General features: G+C 55.8%; 17 non-coding genes across 17 annotated transcripts; all 17 read right to left on the bottom strand.

Moving 5' to 3' along the window:
• Nucleotides 1-656: 656 nt before the first annotated feature.
• On the bottom strand, nucleotides 657-745 carry MIR1421F (microRNA mir-1421f). The gene has a single exon (NR_034726.1). It is a non-coding gene; the product is annotated as a microRNA mir-1421f (primary transcript).
• Nucleotides 746-1,378: 633 nt separating this feature from the next.
• On the bottom strand, nucleotides 1,379-1,460 carry MIR1419G (microRNA mir-1419g). The gene has a single exon (NR_034945.1). It is a non-coding gene; the product is annotated as a microRNA mir-1419g (primary transcript).
• A 306-nt stretch (nucleotides 1,461-1,766) lies between these two features.
• On the bottom strand, nucleotides 1,767-1,878 carry MIR1421G-1 (microRNA mir-1421g-1). The gene has a single exon (NR_034727.1). It is a non-coding gene; the product is annotated as a microRNA mir-1421g-1 (primary transcript).
• Nucleotides 1,879-2,511: 633 nt separating this feature from the next.
• MIR1421H (microRNA mir-1421h) lies at nucleotides 2,512-2,601 on the bottom strand. The gene has a single exon (NR_034728.1). It is a non-coding gene; the product is annotated as a microRNA mir-1421h (primary transcript).
• Nucleotides 2,602-5,087: 2,486 nt separating this feature from the next.
• Nucleotides 5,088-5,148, bottom strand: MIR1421I-1 (microRNA mir-1421i-1). Its single transcript, NR_034729.1, has one exon. It is a non-coding gene; the product is annotated as a microRNA mir-1421i-1 (primary transcript).
• Nucleotides 5,149-5,284: 136 nt separating this feature from the next.
• On the bottom strand, nucleotides 5,285-5,398 carry MIR1421J (microRNA mir-1421j). The gene has a single exon (NR_034730.1). It is a non-coding gene; the product is annotated as a microRNA mir-1421j (primary transcript).
• Nucleotides 5,399-9,464: 4,066 nt separating this feature from the next.
• MIR1421K-1 (microRNA mir-1421k-1) lies at nucleotides 9,465-9,583 on the bottom strand. The gene has a single exon (NR_034785.1). It is a non-coding gene; the product is annotated as a microRNA mir-1421k-1 (primary transcript).
• A 769-nt stretch (nucleotides 9,584-10,352) lies between these two features.
• Nucleotides 10,353-10,445, bottom strand: MIR1421L-1 (microRNA mir-1421l-1). Its single transcript, NR_034786.1, has one exon. It is a non-coding gene; the product is annotated as a microRNA mir-1421l-1 (primary transcript).
• A 705-nt stretch (nucleotides 10,446-11,150) lies between these two features.
• Nucleotides 11,151-11,269, bottom strand: MIR1421K-3 (microRNA mir-1421k-3). Its single transcript, NR_034935.1, has one exon. It is a non-coding gene; the product is annotated as a microRNA mir-1421k-3 (primary transcript).
• Nucleotides 11,270-11,719: 450 nt separating this feature from the next.
• On the bottom strand, nucleotides 11,720-11,819 carry MIR1421G-2 (microRNA mir-1421g-2). Its single transcript, NR_034930.1, has one exon. It is a non-coding gene; the product is annotated as a microRNA mir-1421g-2 (primary transcript).
• A 1,532-nt stretch (nucleotides 11,820-13,351) lies between these two features.
• MIR1419A (microRNA mir-1419a) lies at nucleotides 13,352-13,447 on the bottom strand. Its single transcript, NR_034787.1, has one exon. It is a non-coding gene; the product is annotated as a microRNA mir-1419a (primary transcript).
• Nucleotides 13,448-13,744: 297 nt separating this feature from the next.
• MIR1421M (microRNA mir-1421m) lies at nucleotides 13,745-13,865 on the bottom strand. The gene has a single exon (NR_034788.1). It is a non-coding gene; the product is annotated as a microRNA mir-1421m (primary transcript).
• Nucleotides 13,866-15,603: 1,738 nt separating this feature from the next.
• Nucleotides 15,604-15,717, bottom strand: MIR1421N-1 (microRNA mir-1421n-1). The gene has a single exon (NR_034789.1). It is a non-coding gene; the product is annotated as a microRNA mir-1421n-1 (primary transcript).
• A 1,207-nt stretch (nucleotides 15,718-16,924) lies between these two features.
• Nucleotides 16,925-17,011, bottom strand: MIR1421L-2 (microRNA mir-1421l-2). The gene has a single exon (NR_034936.1). It is a non-coding gene; the product is annotated as a microRNA mir-1421l-2 (primary transcript).
• Nucleotides 17,012-17,723: 712 nt separating this feature from the next.
• MIR1421K-2 (microRNA mir-1421k-2) lies at nucleotides 17,724-17,842 on the bottom strand. Its single transcript, NR_034934.1, has one exon. It is a non-coding gene; the product is annotated as a microRNA mir-1421k-2 (primary transcript).
• A 466-nt stretch (nucleotides 17,843-18,308) lies between these two features.
• Nucleotides 18,309-18,376, bottom strand: MIR1421G-3 (microRNA mir-1421g-3). The gene has a single exon (NR_034931.1). It is a non-coding gene; the product is annotated as a microRNA mir-1421g-3 (primary transcript).
• A 657-nt stretch (nucleotides 18,377-19,033) lies between these two features.
• Nucleotides 19,034-19,129, bottom strand: MIR1421O (microRNA mir-1421o). Its single transcript, NR_034790.1, has one exon. It is a non-coding gene; the product is annotated as a microRNA mir-1421o (primary transcript).
• Between the last annotated feature and the right edge of the window lie 282 nt (nucleotides 19,130-19,411).

Here is a 19,411-nt window from a genome sequence, read left to right as displayed (position 1 = left end):
CACATAGCCACAATGCACAGCACTATTTCCTTGGGCCCCTGAGGCTAGGACATCCATTACTAAGGCCACATAGAAATCTCAGCCAGCCCTCCCGTCACCTCATTATGCTGCATCTGACACCCCCCCACAAGTCTGTGTGTCTCACCCTCACACCACGTAGTATGCCAGCTCAGGGCTCAGGCTTCCATTAACTTGCTGTGAAACCTGACCTGCGCCTGAAACAGAGGCAGCCATACCGTCTCTGCCCAATCTCCAGACGGAGAGACACAACGCAGTGAAGGGAGATCATGTGGGATGCAGCACCACGTGTTACCTGCTCACACCACACCGTAGGTCGGCCGGGATCCTGGAATACCCTCCCTCCATCTATCGGCAGGGTCCTCGTGGAAAACTAGGTCAGCTTCCAACTCCATTCCATCTTTCCTGCAGCTCTCACAAAGCAGCCAATGCAACGACACTGTCTCTCAAGGTTAAATATGGCACCATCGCTGTGCCCTGCATATCACCCGGACCTCAGGCATCTCTTCATCCTCCTACCAGGCCGGGCACACATATAAAACCAGAGCAGCCGCAACTCCCCTCCATCCACGAAACCAAAGGGACCGAGGGAAAGAGAGGCAGCCATCTTGTCTCTGCCATACGTGCGGCTGAGAGAGACACAGCACTGTGTAGGGAGGTCACACACTATGCAGCATATTCCACCATCACACGGCATGATGTGCAACTTCCACACACCCCACTGCGTATGACCAGAGGTTGTGGAATTCCATTCTCTCATCTCCCAGGCAGGGCCCACGCAAGATCCTTACCCCCCCGGTGACTGCGTTCTGTCTTCGCGCGAGGTCTCGCCTAAGAGGCGCAGCCCAGGTCACACCAACACAAGACTCAAGAGCACCCGACACCATGATCCGGCACCGCGTCTGATCCCCGTCACGCTGCGCTTTCACTCACCTGGGGTCCAGCTTCCGCGGTTTTGGGTGTGAGGCAGAGCATGGCGAGGCTGTGCGCAACTCGCTACTGTAAGTGCCGTAGCTCCAGATGAAGCGAACATGGTCCTCAAACCATGCTGCCCATAATGCCAATGCACAGCACGCTGTTTGTGGCATACTCAAAATATGTCGGTTGGCACATTGGGGCTCGAGTGTCCAATACTCTGGCTGCTAGGCCGGGCCTACGTAAGAAACTCAGGCAGCCCTCCCGTCTCTGCCCTATACATTACAGACATCACAACTCACAATCCCGCCGACAGGAGTGTGACCCCATTGCACCTCGAGGTGGATCACCTTAGGGCAGCTGCTCCAGTTGTTCAATTACCCAGTGGGACGCGTGAAGAGACCAAGGCAGCTGGTATCACCACTCCGCCTTTCCCGCGGCTCTCGGTGGACATGTGCGGTACTGAGTGATGACATCACAGAATGAGGTAGCGTGTGATGACATCTCTCAGTAATGCATGTGACACCATCACCCTGCCCCGGAAGTCACCTGGGGCTTGGGCGTCTCTTCGCTCACATATTGGGCGGGGCACACGGGTAAACTGAGGAAGCCGCATCTCCCATCCATCTGTATGGCAGCCAAGGTTGGGGAGTGGTGACGATAGAGACTGTGACCATCGAACAGTGTGGCACTCGACACAAACGCGCACAACTGAACATGGTAGCCCGACACCATGAGGTATAACAGCTGTGAGCCCAGGTTTCTGTCCAACAGCTGCCAAGATGGGACCCTGAAGGAAATGGAGGTCTACCTCCCATCTCTGCCATATCTCTGGCCGGAGAGACCCAGCTCGGTGAAGGGAAGTCGCACGCAACGCAGCGTATTCCACCATCATTCTGCATGACGTACGACCCCCTCGCACCGTGCCGTATGTCACCTGAAGCCGTGGATGTCCCTTTATTCATGCCCGGGGCAGATCCCAGAAGGAGTACCGATGCCGATCACAACGGCGTTTTCCCCATGCCACGGCTCTCACCAAAGAAATGGTCCGATGGGTCAGCATGTCGGCACAACAGGAAGAACATGACACCATCACACAGCACCGCATGTGACACCAAGATGACGCGCAGTATACCGCCAACCATCACAGCTCCCCTAGATTCGGGTATGAGACTGGACACGTGTGGGCAGCTGAGGCTGCCGGTAACTCTGCAACATCAGTGCTGCAGCTCTGGATGGGGATGGCAGAGCACTGGAATGTGGGCGGCGGTCCATGTTGAACATAAACCCAACACGCAGCACTGCATGGGGCATCCTCAAACTGAGTCGTTGGCCCCCTCGGGCCCGGGTGTCTATTACTCTAACTGCTAGACTGACCCTGAGCAGGAATCTCAAGCGGCCCTCCCATCTCCTCACCATGCTGCATTTGAGACAACCACGCAGGACTGTGTACGGCACTCTTACACCACGTAGAATGCCACCTGAGGGCTCGGACTGCCCTGAACTTGCTGCTAGACTTGGCCTGAGATGAAAACTGAGGCGGCCATACCGTCTCTGCCCAATCTCCAGACAGAAGAACACAGCACTGTGTAGGGAGGTCACAGGGTATGCAGTGTGTTCCACTATCACCACACTGCAAGTCAGGTGACCAGCTCACACCGTGCAGTAGGTCAGCTGCATTCCTAGGACTCCCTCCATCTATCGGGCATGGCCTACGTGGAAAGCTAAGGAGGCTCCCAACTCCATTCCATCTCTCCTGCAGCTCTCACAAATGCAGGCATTCTGTTGACACCATCTCTCAGCACTAAATGTGGCACCTTCACCACGCCCCAGAAATCAACCGAGGCTCGGGCATTCCTTCATTCTCACACCAGGTCGGGTTCACACGTAAAACCAAGGGAGCCGCAGCTCCCCGCCTTCAGTGCGGCAGCCCTGGCCAGGGAGTGGTGGCGGTCTAGAAGGTGACCATCGAATCATGCTACATTAGACACAATAGATATTAGACACAACCACACAGGGCTGTGTGTAGCACCACCACAACACACAGCATCACACCTGTGGCTGCAAGTCTGTTTGATGAGTGCCAGACTGGGTCCCCGCAGGAAGCGGCGGCCTCCATCCCATCTCTGCCGGCTCTCTGGCCGGAGAGACCCAGCGCTGTGTAAGGAGGTCGCAGGCGGTGCAGCATATTCCGCCATCACTCTGCATGACGTTACAACCTCCTCGCACCGTGCCGTACGTCACCTGGACGTTCCTTTATTTGTGACCAGGGCAGGGCCCAGGAGGAGTACCGGTGCTGCTCACAGTGGCATTTTCTCTCGGCCAAGACTTTCGCCAAAAAAATGGTCTAACGGATCAGCGTGTCAGCACAACGGGCAGCACACACCACCACACGCGGCACTGCATGTAACACCGTGATGCCGTGAGATATCCCGCCAGCAATCGCACCTCCCCTTGATGCGGGTACGAGGCTGGACATGCGGGGGAAACCGAGGCTGCCGGCAACTCCGTAACATCAGCGCTGCAGCTCTGGATGGGGAAGGCCATAACTCTGAAATATGGGCAGCAGTCCACGTTGCATTCATTCCTTCATTCATTCATTCAATAGTATTTATTGAGCGCTTACTATGTGCAGAGCACTGTACTAAGCACTTGGAATGTACAAATCAGCAACAGATAGAGACAGTCCCTGCCCATTGACAGATTTACAGTCTAATTGGGGGAGACAGACAGACAAAAACAATAGCAATAAATAGAATCGAGGGGATGTACATCTCATTAAAACAATAGCAATAAATACGATCAAGGTGATGTACATCTCATTAACAAAATAAATATGATAATGAGAAATATATACAATTGAGTGGATGAGCACAGTGCTGAGGGGAGGGAAAGGGAGGGGGGAGGAGCAGAGGGTAAGGTGGGGAAAGGGAACTTAGCTGAGGGGAGGTGAAGTGGGGGGTAGAGAGGCAGCAGAGGGAGCAGAGGGAATAGAGGAAGCTCAATCTGGGAAGGCCTCTTGGAGGAGGTGAGTTCTAAGTAGGGCTTTGAAGAGGGGAAGAAAATTAGTTTGGCGGAGGTGAGGAGGGAGGGTATTCCAGGACAGCGGGAGGATGCGGCCCGGGGTCAACGGCAGGATAGGTGAGAATGGGGGATGGTGAGGAGGTGGGCAGCAGAGGAGCGGAGAGTGCGGGGTGGGGAGTAGAAAGAGAGAAGGGAGGAGAGGTAGGAGGGGGCAAGGTGATGGAGAGCCTTGAAGCCTAGAGTGAGAAGTTTTTGTTTCGTGCGGAGCACATAACCCCAACACACAGCACACTGCATGGGGCAAACTCACACTGTGTCGTTGGCCCCATGTGGCCCAGGCAACTATTACCATGGCCGCTAGACAGGTACTGGGCAGGAATCTCAGGCAGCCCTCCCATCTCCTCACCACACTGCATGTGACACAACACCACAGGAATGTGTGTCGCACCCTCTCACCACAGAGTAGACCACCTGTGGACTCAGGCTTCCATTACTTTGTCGCCAGTCTGGGCCTGTGCAGGTAACTGAGGCAGCCATACCGCCTCTGCCCAATATCCTGACGGAGAGACACAGCGCCGTGAAGGGAGATCACTTGGGATGCAGTGTGTTCCACCATCACATTGTACCTCATATGACCATCTCACACCGTGCATTAGGGCAGCTGCAACCTAGAACTCCCTCCATCTAGCGGCCAGGGCCCACGTGGAAAACTAAGGTGGCTCCCCACTCTATTCCATCTTTTATGCAGCTCTCACAAATGCAGGCATTCAACATTGCCATCCCTCAGCGCTAAATATGGCACAATCACTGTGCCCTACATGTCACACAGGGCTCGGGCATCCCTTCATTCACACGCCAGGCCGGGTTCACGTGTAAAACTCGGGCATCCGAAGCTCCCCTCCTTCAGTGCAGCAGCCCTGGCCAGGGAGGGGCGACGGTCTAGAAAGTGGCCATCGAACCATGCAACATTAGACACAACCAAGCAGGACTGTGGGTAGCGCCCTCACACCACACGGCGGTATGTGGGAGCACATCTGTCCCATGGCTGCCGGGCTGGGCCCCTGCGGGAAGCGGCAGCCTCCCTCCCATCTCCGTTGTTTCTCTGGATGGCAGGAGCTAGTGCTGTGAGGGGAGGTCGAACACTTCGCAGCAGATTCCACCATCACTCCGCAGGAGATACGGCCTCCTCACACCGTGCCATACGTCACCTGGGGCCCTGGATGGCCCTTGACCCATGGCTGGGAGCAGGAGCCGTATAGAGAACTTTGTGAGAGCTCTCGCCAGGGAAGTGCCGGAAACAGAGGTGGCCATACCCTCTCTGTCCGATCTCCAGACGGGGAGACATTGCACTGTGTAGGGAGGTCACATGTGATGCAGTGTGTTCCACTCTCACACTTCACCTCACGTGACTAACTCACACCGTGCGGTAGGTCGGCCGGAATCCTAGAACTCCCTCCATCTACCGGGCGGGGCTCACGTGGAAAACTACAGCAGCTCACAATTCCACTCCATCTCTCCTGCAGCTCTCACAAATGCAGGCATTCAATGACATCATCCCTCAGCCTTAAGTGTGGCACCGTCACCGTACCCCAGACATCACCAGGGGCTCGGGCATTCTTTCATTCTCACACCAGTCCGGGTTCACACGTAAAACCAAGGCAGCCGCAGCTCCCCGCCTTCATTGCGGCAGCCCTGGCGAGGGAGCGGCGGCGGTCTAGAAAGTTGCCATCAAATCATGCTACATTAGACACATTAGACATTGGACACAACCACCCAGGACCGTGTGTAGCATTGGGGAAGCAGCGTGGCTCAGTGGAAAGAGCACGGGCTTTGGAGTCAGGGCTCATGAGTTCGAATCCCAGCTCTTCCACTTGTCAGCTGTGTGACTGTGGGCAAGTCACTTAACTTCTCTGTGCCTCAGTTCCCTCATCTGTAAAATGGGGATTAAGACTGTGAGCCCCACGTGGGACAACCTGATTCCCCTGTGTCTACCCCAGCGCTTAGAACAGTGCTCTGCACATAGTAAGCGCTTAACAAATACCAACATTATTATTATTATTATTAACCACAATACACAGAGTTACACCTGTGGGTGCAAGTCTGTTCGATGGCTGCCAGACTGGGCCCCTGCGGAAAGCGGCGGCCTCCCTCCCATCTCAGCCAGATGTCTGGATGGAAAGGACCAGGGCCGTGTAGGGAGGTCACACGCTATGCAGCATATTCCGCCATTGCTCTGCATGATGTACAGCCTGCTCACACCGTGCCGTACAACACCTGGGGCCCTGGGGGTCCCTTTCCTCATGTCTGGGGCAGGAGCAATGCGGAGAACTGATTCACTCATTCATTCATTCAACTGCATTTACTGAGCGCTCATTGTGAGCACAGCACTGTACTAGGTGCTTGGAAAGAACAATTGGGCGACAGAGAGACAATCCCTACCCAACAATGGGCTCAGAGTCTAAAAGAGGGAGACAGATAACAAAACAAAACAATTAGGCATCAATAGCGCTCACAATGGCATTCTTTCTGTGCAAGAGCACTTGCGAAAGATATGCCACGATGTCTCAGGATGTCAACACACCAGCCAGCAAGCAGGGTGGCTCAGTGGAAAGTGCCTGGGCTCGGGAGTCAGAGATCATGGGTTCGAATCCCGGCTCTTCCACTTGTCAGCTGTGTGACTGTGGGCAAGTCACTTCAGTTCTCTGTGCCTCAGTTACCTCATCTGTAAAATGGGGATTAACTGTGAGCCTCACGTGGGACAACCTGATTACCCTGTATCTACCCCAGCACTTAGAATAGTGCTCTACACATAGTAAGTGCTTAACAAATACAAACATTATAATTATGACATCATCACACTGCACTCTGTGTAACCCAAAATGCAAGCTCCATTTACTTCACATCCCATGCTGGGCACACGTAGAAAACTGAGGCTGCCAATACTTGTTGTCCATGCCACACATGACCCCAACACGCAGCACGTCATCCGGGGCATTGTCATCCTACGTCCTTGGCCCCTTGGGGCTCGGGCGTCCGTTACCCCAGCTGCAAGGCTGGCCCCGCGCAGAAACATCGGGCAGCCCTCTCTCCACTGCCCTATCTCTGGGCGGAGAGTCAGGGTGCTGTGTCGCAAAGTCACACTGCAGACAGCACGTCTCTCTGTCCCCCCGCCGACCAGCGTGGGACCCCATCGCGCCATGCCCACATCACCCAAGGGCCGCAGCTTCAGTTGTTCAATTACCCAGCGGGGCCCGTGAGGAGATCGAGGCAGCTGGCATCACCACTCCATCTTTCCCGTGGCTCCCGAAGGACCGGTGCGATACTGAGTGATGACATCATGGAACGAGGTGGCACAAGGTAACATCCACCTGCAGCGTGCGTGACACCCCCACTTTTCACAAGCATATCACTTGGGGGTCGGCCATCCTCCATCCTCCTACCGGGGCGGGTACACACCTAACACTGAGACAGCCACTGCTCCCAACCACCTGTGGGACACCCTGGCCCGGGAGGGGCGGCGCTCTAGGCTGTGACCGTCGAACCATGCTGCATTAGACGCGACCGTGCACGACGATGCACGGCACCCCAACACACGGAGGTAAGACACCCGTAGGCACTGGTGTCCGTTCAATTTTGCTTGGCTGGACCTATGCAGGAAATGGAGGTCTCCCGCCCAACTCTGCCGTATTCATTCATTCATTCAATAGTATTTATTGAGTGCTTACTATGTGCAGAGCACTGTACTAAGCGCTTGGAATGTACAAATCGGCAACAGATAGAGACAGACCCTGCCGTTTGACGGGCTTACAGTCTAATCGGGGGAGACAGGCAGACAAGAACAATGGCAATAAATAGAGTTAAGGGGAAGAACATCTCATAAAAACAATGGCAAATAAATAGAATCAAGGTGATGTCATCTCATTAAGCAAAATAAACAAAATAAATAGGGTGATGAAGATATATACAGTTGAGCAGACGAGTACAGTGCTGAGGGGGTGGGATGGGAGAGGGGGAGGAAGAGAGGGAAAGGGGGGAGAAGAGGGTTTAGCTGCGGAGAGGTGAAGGGGGGGGTAGAGGGAGCAGAGGGGAAAAGGGGGGAGCTCAGTCTGGGAAGGCCTCTTGGAGGAGGTGAGCTTTAAGTAGGGATTTGAAGAGGGGAAGAGAATTAGATTGTCGGAGGTGAGGAGGGAGGGTATTCTAGGACTGCGGGAGGACGTGGCCCAGGGGTCGACGGCGGGATAGGCGAGACTGAGGGACGGTGAGGAGGTGGGCAGCAGAGGAGCGGAGCGTGCGGAGTGGGCGGAAGAAAGAGAGAAGGGAGGAGAGGTAGGAAGGGGCAAGGTGATGGAGAGCCTTGAAGCCTAGAGTGAGGAGTTTTTGTTTGGAGCGGAGGTTGATGGCAACCACTGGAGGTGTTTAAGAAGGGGAGTGACATGCCCAGAACGTTTCTGCAGGCAGATGAGCCGGGCAGCGGAGTGAAGAATAGACTGGAGTGGGGCGAGAGAGGAGGAAGGGAGATCAGAGAGAAGGCTGACACAGCAGTCTAGCCGGGATATTACGAGAGCCTGTAGCAGTAAGGTAGCCATCTGGGTGGAGAGGAAAGGGCGGATCTTGGCGATACTGTAAAGCTGAAACCAGCAGGTCTCGGTAACGGATCGGATGTGTGGGGTGAACGAGAGAGACGAGTCAAAGATGACACCGAGGTTGCGGGCCTGAGAGACGGGAAGGATGTTCGTACCATCCACGGTGATAGGGAAGTCTGGGAGAGGACCGGGCTTGGGAGGGAAGATAAGGAGCTCAGTCTTGCTCATGTTGAGTTTTAGGTGGCGGGCCGACATCCAGGTGGAGACATCCTGGAGGCAAGAGAAGATGCGAGCCTGAAGGGAGGGGGAGAGGATAGGGCAGAGATGTAGATCTCCGTGTCATCTGCGTAGAGATGGTAGCCAAAGCCATGAGAGTGAATGAGTTCACCAAGGGAGTGAGTGTAGATGGAGAACAGAAGAGGGCCAAGAACTGACCCCTGAGGAACTCCAACAGTTAAAGGATGGGAGGGGGAGGTGGCGCCTGCAAAGGAGACCGAGAATGACCGGCCAGAGAGATAAGAGGAGAACCAGTAGAGGACTGTGACACCAAGACGATGGGTGGTATGCCGCCGGCAAGTCCGGCACCTCTACCATCGGGTACAAGGCTGGACACGAGAGGAACTGTGCATCCCTCCCACCTCTGCCATATCTCAGGCCACAGCAAGACAGAAAGACTGATGGGAGCTCACATGAGGGAAACCGAGGCTGCCCACCAACTCCCTCTTCTCAATGCTGTACCTCTGGCCAAGGATGGGCAGCGATCTAGAAGGGGGCCATCAAACCGTGATGCATTTGATACAACTACACGGGACTGCGTGGCACACTCACACAACGTGGTACGCTACGTGTTGGCTTGGGAGTCTGTTAACCTTCTACGAGGCTTGGCCTGCGCCAGAAACTGAGGCAGCCGTACATTCTCTGCCCAATCTCCAGACGGAGAGACACGGCGCGGTGTGGGCAGGTCACACATGATGCAGCTTTTTCCACTACTACACTGCACCACAGGTAACCTGTTCACACCATGCCGTAGGTCAGCCGGGATCCCGGAACTAACTCCCTCCACCCATCGGGCTGGGCCCACAAAGAAAACTAAGGCAGCTCCAAACTCCATTCCATCTTTCCTGCAGCTCTCACAAATGCAGCCACTCTACGACACCAACCCTCAGCGCTAAATGTGGCACCGTCATTGTGCCCTGGACATCACCTGGGGCTCGGGCCTCCCTTCATTCTCATGCCAGGCCGTGTTCAGGCATGTCCACTCGTAAAACTGAGGCAGCGGCAGCTCCCATCAAACAATCATCAACCCACCAGGCAGTACATGAAACCATCGCACGGCACTGCCTACAACACCAAGACGATGCGCGGTATGCCGCCGGCAATCACACCTCCTCTAGCTTCAGGTACGAGGCTAGACGCGGGAGGGCAACTGAGGAGGCCTGCAAATCTATATCATCAGTGTTGCAGCTCTGGATGGGGATGGGCGGCGCACTGAAATGTGGCTGGGAATCCACACTGCACATGACCCCAATACAGGGCACCACATGGGGCATCCTCACACTGTCTCGTTGGCCACCTGGGGTGGGGGCATCCATTACAATGACTACAAGGCTAGCCCCGTGCAGCCTTCTCAGGAAGCCCTCCCATCTCCTCACCGTATTGCCTATGACACAACCCCACAAGACCGTGTGTGGCACACTCACACCACGCAGCACGCCAGCTGACAGCTCAGGGTTCCCTTGACACGCTGGAAGACTTGGCCCACTCTGGAAACTGAAGAGACCATACCGTCTCTTCCCAATCTCCTGACGGAGAGACACGGCACTGTGTAGAGCGGTCACATGGGATACAGCGTGTTCCACTACCCCACTGCAACTCAAGTGACCACTTCACACCCTGCGGTAGATCGGCTGGAATCCGAGAACTCCCTCCGTCTATAGGACGGGGCCCACGTGGAAAACGAAGGCAGCTTCCACCTCCATTCCACCTTTCCCGCAGCTCTCAGAAACGCAGACATTCAACAACGGCATCTCTCGGCACCGAACGTGACACCATCGCCGTGCCCCAGATATCACCCGTGGCTCCGGCATCGCTTCATTCGCACACCGAGCCGTGCCCACCTCAACCTGAGGCGGCCGCAGCTTCGTCAGTACTGGGCAGAGAGACGTGGCAATGTAGAATGTGGCCATCGAACCACGCTGCATTTCACACTATTGCACAAAACTGCATGGGGTAACCTTACACTACAGGGTAAGACCCTGTGGGCCCGGGTGTCTGTTCATCGCTTGCCAGGCGAGGCCCGTGAAACTAATGCGTCCCTCCCACATCTGCCATATCTCAGTCGAGAGTAAGGCGGCAGGACCGTCAGCAGATCACATGTGGAAAACTGAGGCTGCCCGCCAACTCCCTCCTCTCGATGCCGCAGCTCTGGCCGGAAATGGGCGGCCTTCCCAAGAGGGGGGCATCAAACCAAGCTGCATTCGACACAACTATGCAGACTGCGTGTGGCACACTCACACAACGTGGTACGCTACGTGTCGGCCTGAGCGTCCGATTACCTACCGCCGGGCTTGGCCTGCGCCAGAAACTGAGGCAGCCGTACAGTCTCTGCCCAATCTCCAGACAGAGAGACACGGCACGGTGTGGGCAGGTCACACGTGATGCAGCGTTTTCCACTACCACACTGCACCACAGGTAACCTGTTCATACCATGCCGTAGGTCAGCCGGGATCCCGGAACCAACTCCCTCCACCTATCGGGCCGGGCCCACACGGAAGACTAAGGCAGCTTCAAAACCCATTCCATCTTTCCTGCAGCTCTCACAAATGCAGCCACTCTATGACACCAACCCTCAGCACTAAATGTGGCACTGTCACTGTGCCCCGGACATCACCCGGGGCTCGGGCCTCCCTTCATTCTAATACCAGGCCGTGTACATGCATAAAACTGAGGCAAAGGCAGTTCCCATCCATCAGTGAGTATGTCCTGACCAGGTAAGGGTGTCGATGCAGATTGTGGCCATAGAACCATGCAGCATTAGACACAGCCACGCAGGACCGTGGGTGGCGCCCTCACAACACACGGTGTTACACCTGTGGACTCAGGTGTCTGCTCGATGGCATCCAGGCTGGGCCCCTGCGGGAAGCAGTAGCCTCCCTCCCATCTCTGCCGGATCTCTGGCCGGAGACACCCAGTGCTGTGTAAGGAGGTCGCACGCATGCAGCATATTCCGCCATCACTCTGCATGACGTACGACCCCCTCGCACCGTGCCGTACGTCACCTGGATGTTCCTTCATTCGTGACCGGGGCAGGGCACAGGAGGAGTACCGGTGCCGCTCATAGTGGCATTTTCTCTCGGCCAGGGGTCTCGCCAAAGAAATGGTCTGACGGGTCAGCGTGTCAGCACAACGGGCAGCACACGACACCATCATGCGGCACTGCATGTGAAACTGTGATGCCGTGAGATATCCTGCCAGCAATTGCACCTCCCCTTGATGCGGGTACGAGGCTGGACGCGTGGGGGAAACCGAGGCTGCCGGCAACTCTGTAGCATCAGCGCTGCAGCTCTGGATGGGGAAGGCCACAGCTCTGGAATGTGGGGAGCAGTCCACGTTGCATTCATTCATTCATTCAATAGTATTTATTGAGCACTTACTATGTGCAGAGCACTGTACTAAGCACTTGGAATGTACAAATCGGCAACAGATAGAGTCAGTCCCTGCCCAGTGACGGGCTTACAGTCTAATCAGGGGAGACAGACAGACCAAAACAATAGCAATAAATAGAAACAAGGGGATGTACATCTCATTAAAACAACAGAAATAAATATAATCAAGGTGATGTACATCTCATTAACAAAATAGGGTAATAAAAAATATATACAATTGAGCGGATGAGCACAGTGCTGAGGGGAGGGGAAGGCAGAGGGAGAGGAGCAGAGGGAAAGGTGGGGAAAAGGGAGCTTAGCTGAGAGGAGGTGAAGCAGGGGGTAGAGAGGCAGCAGAGGGAGCAGAGGGAAAAGGGGAAGCTCAGTCTGGGAAGGCCTCTTGGAGGAGGTGACCTCTCAGTAGGGCTTTGAAGAGGGGAAGAGAGTTAGTTTGGTGGAGATGAGGAGGGAGGGCATTCCAGGACAGCAGGAGGACGCGGCCTGGGGGTCGCCGGCGGGGTAGGCGAGAATGGGGGATGGTGAGTAGGTGGGCGGCAGAGGAGCAGAGCGTGCAGGGTGGGCTGTAGAAAGAGAGAAGGGAGGAGAGGTAGGAGCAGGCAAGGTGATGGAGAGCCTTGAAGCCTAGAGTGAGAAGTTTTTGTTTCGTGCGGAGGTTGATAGGCAACCACTGGAGGTTTTTAAGAAGGGGAGTGACATGCCCAGAGAGTTTCTGCAGGAAGATGAGCCGGGCAGTGGAATGAAGAATAGACTGGAGCGGGGAGAGACAGAAGGAAGGGAGATCAGAGAGAAGGCTGACACAATAATCCAGCCGGGCTATTACAAGAGCCTGTAACGGTAAAATAGCCATTTGGGTGGGAGGACAGGGCAGATCTTGGTGATATTATAAAGGTGAGACCAGCAGGTTTTGGTGACGGACTGGATGTGTGGGGTGAATGAGAGAGCCAAGTCAAAGATGACACCGAGTCACAAGGTGTACGACCAAGTCACACTGAGGACAGCACATCTCACCATCCCACCACCCAGCGTGAGACCCCATCGCATGGAGCCATGGATCAGCTGAAGGCCGTGCAACTTCCGTCATTCAATCGCCTGGCGGGGCCGGTGAGAAGACCGAAGCAGCCGATATCACTATTCCATCTTTCCCAAGGTGCTTGATGGACATGCGCGATGCTGGGTGATGATATCAGGAAACGAGTTAGCACCTGATGCCACCTCCCGGCACTGTGCGTGACACCATCACTCTGCCCAGGATATCACCCGGGGCTCGGGCATCCCTTCGTTCTCCCACCACACCAGGCGCACATGTAAACCCGAGGTAGCCGCAGCTCCCCTCCTTCAGTGCGGTAGCCCTGGCTGAGGAAGGCTGGCAATCAAGACCGGGGCCATTGAGCCATGATGTATTAGACAGGGCCACACACTATTGAGTGTGGCACCCTCACACCACGTGGTGTTACACCTGGGGGGGCAGCTGTCTGTTCGATGGGTGCTAGGCCAGGCCCATGCAGGAAATAGAGGCCTCCCTCCCATCTCTGCCATACCTCTGGCCAGAAAGAGCCAGCGCTGTGTAGGGACGTCGCACGCAATGCAACATAATCCGCCATCAACTCTGCATGACGTACGACGTCCTCACACCGTGCCGTATGTCATTCGGGAACCTGGATGCCCCTTCGTTCGTGTCCGGGGCAGGAGCCACACGGAGAACTGATGCCGCTCACTCCGGCATCCTCTCTTTGCGACAGCTCTCACTGAACAAATGCCCTGATGGGTCAGGATGTCAGCACAGCAGGAGGCACACAACAGCACACAGCACTGCATGTCACACCGAGATGATGCGCGGCATGCCGCCACTAATCACACCTCCCCTGGATTCAGGTACGAGCATGGACACGTGCGGGAAACCGAGGCTGCCGGCAGCTCTGTAACATCAGAGCTACAGCTCTGGATGGGGACAGGTAGCGCGCTGGAATGTGGCCAGCGGTCCACACTGCACATAAGCCCAACATACAAAGCTGCATGCGGGATCCTCACATTATGTAGTTGGCGCCCTGGGGCTCGAGCATCTGTTACCATGGCTGCTAGACTTGCCCTGCACAGGAATCTCAGGCGGCCCTCCCATCTCCTTGCCATGCTACATTAGACACCTTCGCGTAGGACTGCGTGTGCCGCACCCACACCATGTCATACGCCACCTGTGGCCTCAGGTTTCCATTAACTTGGTGACAGGCCTGGCGCCGCCAGAATCTGAGGCAGCATACTATCTCTGCCCAACCTCTGGACGGAGAGACCCAGCACAGTGTAGGGATGTCACGTGTGACGCAGCACATTCCACTATCACACCACACCACCTGTGTACTCCACATCATGCCGAACCTCACCTGGGATGCTGGAACTCCCTCCCTCCATCTATCGGGCAGGGCCCGTATGGAAAACTAAGGCAGAATGCAACTCCATTCCATCTTTCCTAGAGCTCTCACAAATGCAGACATTCAATGACACCATCTCTCGGTGCTAAAAGTGGCACCATCACTGTGCCCAGGATACCACCTGCGTTTTGGGCATCCCTTCACTCTCCTATGAGACTGGGAGCACACGTAAAACTGAGGCAACCCTGGGCTGGGGAGGAGCGGGACTCTACATTGTGCCCATCGAACCACGCTGTATTTAACACAATCTCGGAGAACTGCTCGTGTCACTCCTCCACCCAGTAGCACGGCCAGTGTACAGACCACGGGCCTAGGAGTCAGAAGGTCATGGATTTTAATCCTGGAACTGCTACATATCTGCTGTGTGACCTTGGGCATGTCACTTTACTTCACTGTGCCTCGGTTCCCTCATCTGTAAAGTGGTGATTGAGACTGAGAGACCCATGCGGGACAGGGACTGCGTCCAACCTCTTTTGTTTGTATCCACCCCAGAGCTGTACAGTGCCCGGCCTGGCACATAGTAAGCGCCTTCCTTGTCCCTGCCCCAGCACTCAGAACAGTGTTTGACACATAGTAAGAGCTTAACAAATACTGCAAAAAATAAGTGCTTACTCTGTGCCAAGAGCCGCACCCAGCACCAGAGCGGATACGGTAGACGTAGATTATACACAGTCCCTATCCCACCTCTGCCACATCTCAGGCCAGAGTAAGATAGCGGGACTGTCAGGAGGTCACACGCCCAAAACGGAGGCTGCCCACCAACTCCCTCCTCTCAATGCCGCACCTCTGGCCAAGGATGGGCAGCCTTCTCGAAGGGGGCCACCTAAACACGCTGCATTTGACACAACTATGTGGGACTGCGCGTGGAACACTCACACAACATGGTATGCCACGTGTGGGCTAGGGCGTCCTTTAACCTGCTACCGGGCTTGGCCTGCATCACAAACTGAGGCAGCCATACAGTCTCCGCTTCATCTCCAGACGGAGAGACACAGCACCGTGTAGGGAGGTCACACGGGATGCAGCATATTCCCATATCGCACTGCAACTCATGTGACCACCTCACACCATGTGGTAGATCAGCTGGAATCCTACAACTCCCTCCATCTACCGGGCAGAGCCCACATGGAAAACTAAAGCAGCTCCCAACTCCATTCCATCCTTCCTGGAGCTTTAACAAATGCAGACATTCAATGACACCATCTCTCAGCACTGAACGTGGCCCCATCACTGTGCCACAGACATAAAACGGGGCTCGGGCATCCCTTTGTTCTCATACCAGGCCAGGCTCACTTGTAAAACAGAGGTAGAGGTAGCTTCCATCCAGCAGTAAGGATATCCTGACTGGGGAAGGGTGGCAGTCCAGACTGTGGCCATCGAACCATGCTGCATCAGACCCAACCACGCGGAACTGTGTGTAGCACCCTCATGCCACACCGCGTTACACCTGCCGACACAGGTTCAATGGCTGCCAGGGTGGTTCCCTGCAGAAAGCGACAGTCTACCTCCCATCTCTGCCGGATCTCTGTCTGGAGAGACAGCACCATAAAGGGGGGGAGGGGGTCACACGCTACACAGCATATTCCACCATCACTCCACATGACGTACGACTTCCTCACACCGTGCCGTACGTCACTCGAGGCCCTGGATGTTCCATTATCCATGCCCGGGGCAGGGCCCTGAAGGAGTACCGATGCCATTCACAATGACACATTTTCTTGGCCAGAGCTCTCGCCAAAGAAATGGTCAGATGTGTCAGCAGGTCAGCGCAACGGGCAGCACGTGACACCAACACACAGCACTGCATGTGACACCAAGATGATGCGTGGTACGCCGCCGGCAATCTCACCGCATCTTGCATCGGGTACAAGACTGGACACGTGAGGGAAACAAAGGGCGCCGGCAACTCTGGAACATCAGTGTTGCAGCTCTGGATGGGGATGGGCGACGCAGTGAAATGTGGCTGGGAATCCACGCCGCACATGACCCCGATACACGGCACCACATGAGGCATCCTCACACTGTCTCGTTGGCCACCTGGGGTGGGGGCATCCATTACGATGACAGCATCCATTACGATGACTACAAGGCTAGCCCCGTGCAGCCTTCCCAGGAAACCCTCCCATCTCCTCACCATGCTGCCTATGACACAACCCCACAAGACCGTGTGTGGCACACTCACACCACGCAGCATGCCACTTGACAGCTCGGGGTTCCCTGGACACGCTGCAAGACTTGGCCCACTCTGGAAACTGAAGAAGCCATACCGTCTCTTCCCAATCTCCTGACGGAGAGACACGGCACTGTGTAGAGCAGTCACATGGGATGCAGCATGTTCCACTACCCCACTGCAACTCAAGTGACCACTTCACACCGTGCAGTAGATCGGCTGGAATCCGAGAACTCCCTCCGTCTATAGGACGGGGCCCACGTGGAAAACGAAGGCAGCTTCCACCTCCATTCCACCTTTCCCGCAGCTCTCAGAAACACAGACATTCAACAACGGCATCTCTCGGCACCGAACGTGACACCATCGCCGTGCCCCAGATATCACCCGTGGCTCCCGCACCGCTTCATTCGCACACCGGGCCGTGCCGACCTCTCAACCTGAGGCGGCCGCAGCTTCGTCAGTACTGGGCAGAGAGACGTGGCAATGTAGAATGTGGCCATCGAACCTCGCTGAATTTCACACTATTGCACAAAACTGCATGGGGTAACCTTACACTACAGGGTAAGACCCTGTGGGCCCGGGTGTCTGTTCATCGCTTGCCAGGCGAGGCCCGTGAAACTAATGCGTCCCTCCCACATCTGCCATATCTCAGTCAAGAGTAAGGCGGCAGGACCGTCAGCAGATCACATGTGGAAAACTGAGGCTGCCCGCCAACTCCCTCCTCTCGATGCCACAGCTCTGGCCGGAAATGGGCGGCCTTCCCGAGAGGGGGGCATCAAACCAAGCTGCATTCGACACAACTATGCAGACTGCGTGTGGCACACTCACACAACGTGGTACGCTACGTGTCGGCCTGAGCGTCCGATTACCTACCGCCGGGCTTGGCCTGCGCCAGAAACTGAGGCAGCCGTACAGTCTCTGCCCAATCTCCAGACAGAGAGACACGGCACGGTGTGGGCAGGTCACACGTGATGCAGCGTTTTCCACTACCACACTGCACCACAGGTAACCTGTTCACACCATGCCGTAGGTCAGCCGGGATCCCGGAACCAACACCCTCCACCTATCGGGCCGGGCCCACACGGAAGACTAAGGCAGCTTCAAAACCCATTCCATCTTTCCTGCAGCTCTCACAAATGCAGCCACTCTACGACACCAACCCTCAGCACTAAATGTGGCACTGTCACTGTGCCCCAGACATCACCCGGGGCTCGGGCCTCCCTTCATTCTCAGGCCAGGCTGTGTCCATGTGTAAAACTGAAGCAGCGGCAGCTCCCATTCATCAATGAGTAAGTCCTGACCGGGGAAAGGTGTCGATGCAGATTGCGGCCATCGAACCATGCAGCATTAGACACAGCTACGCAGGACCGTGTGTAGCGCCCTCACAACACACAATGTTACACCTGTAGACCCAGGTGTCTGCTCGATGGCATCCAGGCTGGGCCCCTGCGGGAAGCGGTGGCCTCCCTCCCATCTCTGCCGGATCTCTGGCCGGAGAGACCCAGCGCTGTGTAAGGAGGTCGCACACGGTGCAGCATATCCCGCCATCACTCTGCATGACGTACGACCCCCTCACACCGTGCCGTACGTCACCTGGATGTTCCTTTATTCGTGACCGGGGCAGGGCCCGGGAGGAGTACCGGTGCCGCTCACAGTGGCATTTTCTCTCGGACAGGGCTCTCGCCAAAGAAATGGTCTGACGGGTCAAAGTGTCAGCACAACGGGCAGCACACGACACCATCACGTGGCACTCCATGTGACACCGGGATGCCGTGAGATATCCCGCCGGCAATCACACCTCCCTTGGATTCAGGTACGAGGCTGGATGCGCGGGGGAAACCGAGGCTGCCGGCAACTCTGTAACATCAGCACTGCTGCCCTGGAAGGAGACGGGCATAGCTCTGGAATGTGGGCAGCAGTCCACGTTGCACATAGCCCCAACCCAACACACAGCACACTGCATGAGGCATCCTCCCACTCCGTCGTTGGCCCCATGTGGCCCAGGCAACTGTTACTATGGCCGCTAGACTGGTACTGGGCAGGAATCTCAGGCAGCCCTCCCATCTCCTCACCACACTGCATGTGACACAAACTCACAGGAATGTGTGTCACACCCTCTCACCACAGAGTAGACCACCTGTGGACTCAGGCTTCCATTACTCTGCCGCAGGTCTGGGCCTGCGCCGGAAACTGAGGCGGCCATACCGTCTCTGCCCAATATCCTGACGGAGAGACACAGCGCCATGTAGGGTGATCACTTGGGATGCAGTGTGTTCCACCATCACACTGTACCTCATGTGACCATCTCACACCGTGCATTAAGGCAGCTGCAACCTAGAACTCCCTCCATCTAGCGGCCAGGGCCCACGTGGAAAACTAAGGTGGCTCCCCACTCTATTCCCTCTTTTCTGCAGCTCTCACAAATGCAGGCATTCAATGACGCCATCCCACAGCGCTAAATGTGGCACAATCACCGCGCCCCAGACATCACACAGGGCTCGGGCATCCCTTCATTCACACGCCAGGCCAGGTTCACGTGTAAAACTCAGGCATCCGAAGCTCCCCTCCTTCAGTGCGGCAGTCCTGGCCAGGGAGGGGCGACGGTCTAGAAAG

The sequence above is a fragment of the Ornithorhynchus anatinus genome, chromosome X1 (assembly GCF_004115215.2).
Source record: "Ornithorhynchus anatinus isolate Pmale09 chromosome X1, mOrnAna1.pri.v4, whole genome shotgun sequence".
In the NCBI taxonomy this organism is placed as follows: domain Eukaryota; kingdom Metazoa; phylum Chordata; class Mammalia; order Monotremata; family Ornithorhynchidae; genus Ornithorhynchus; species Ornithorhynchus anatinus.
This window is presented reverse-complemented; position numbering and strand designations above follow the sequence as displayed.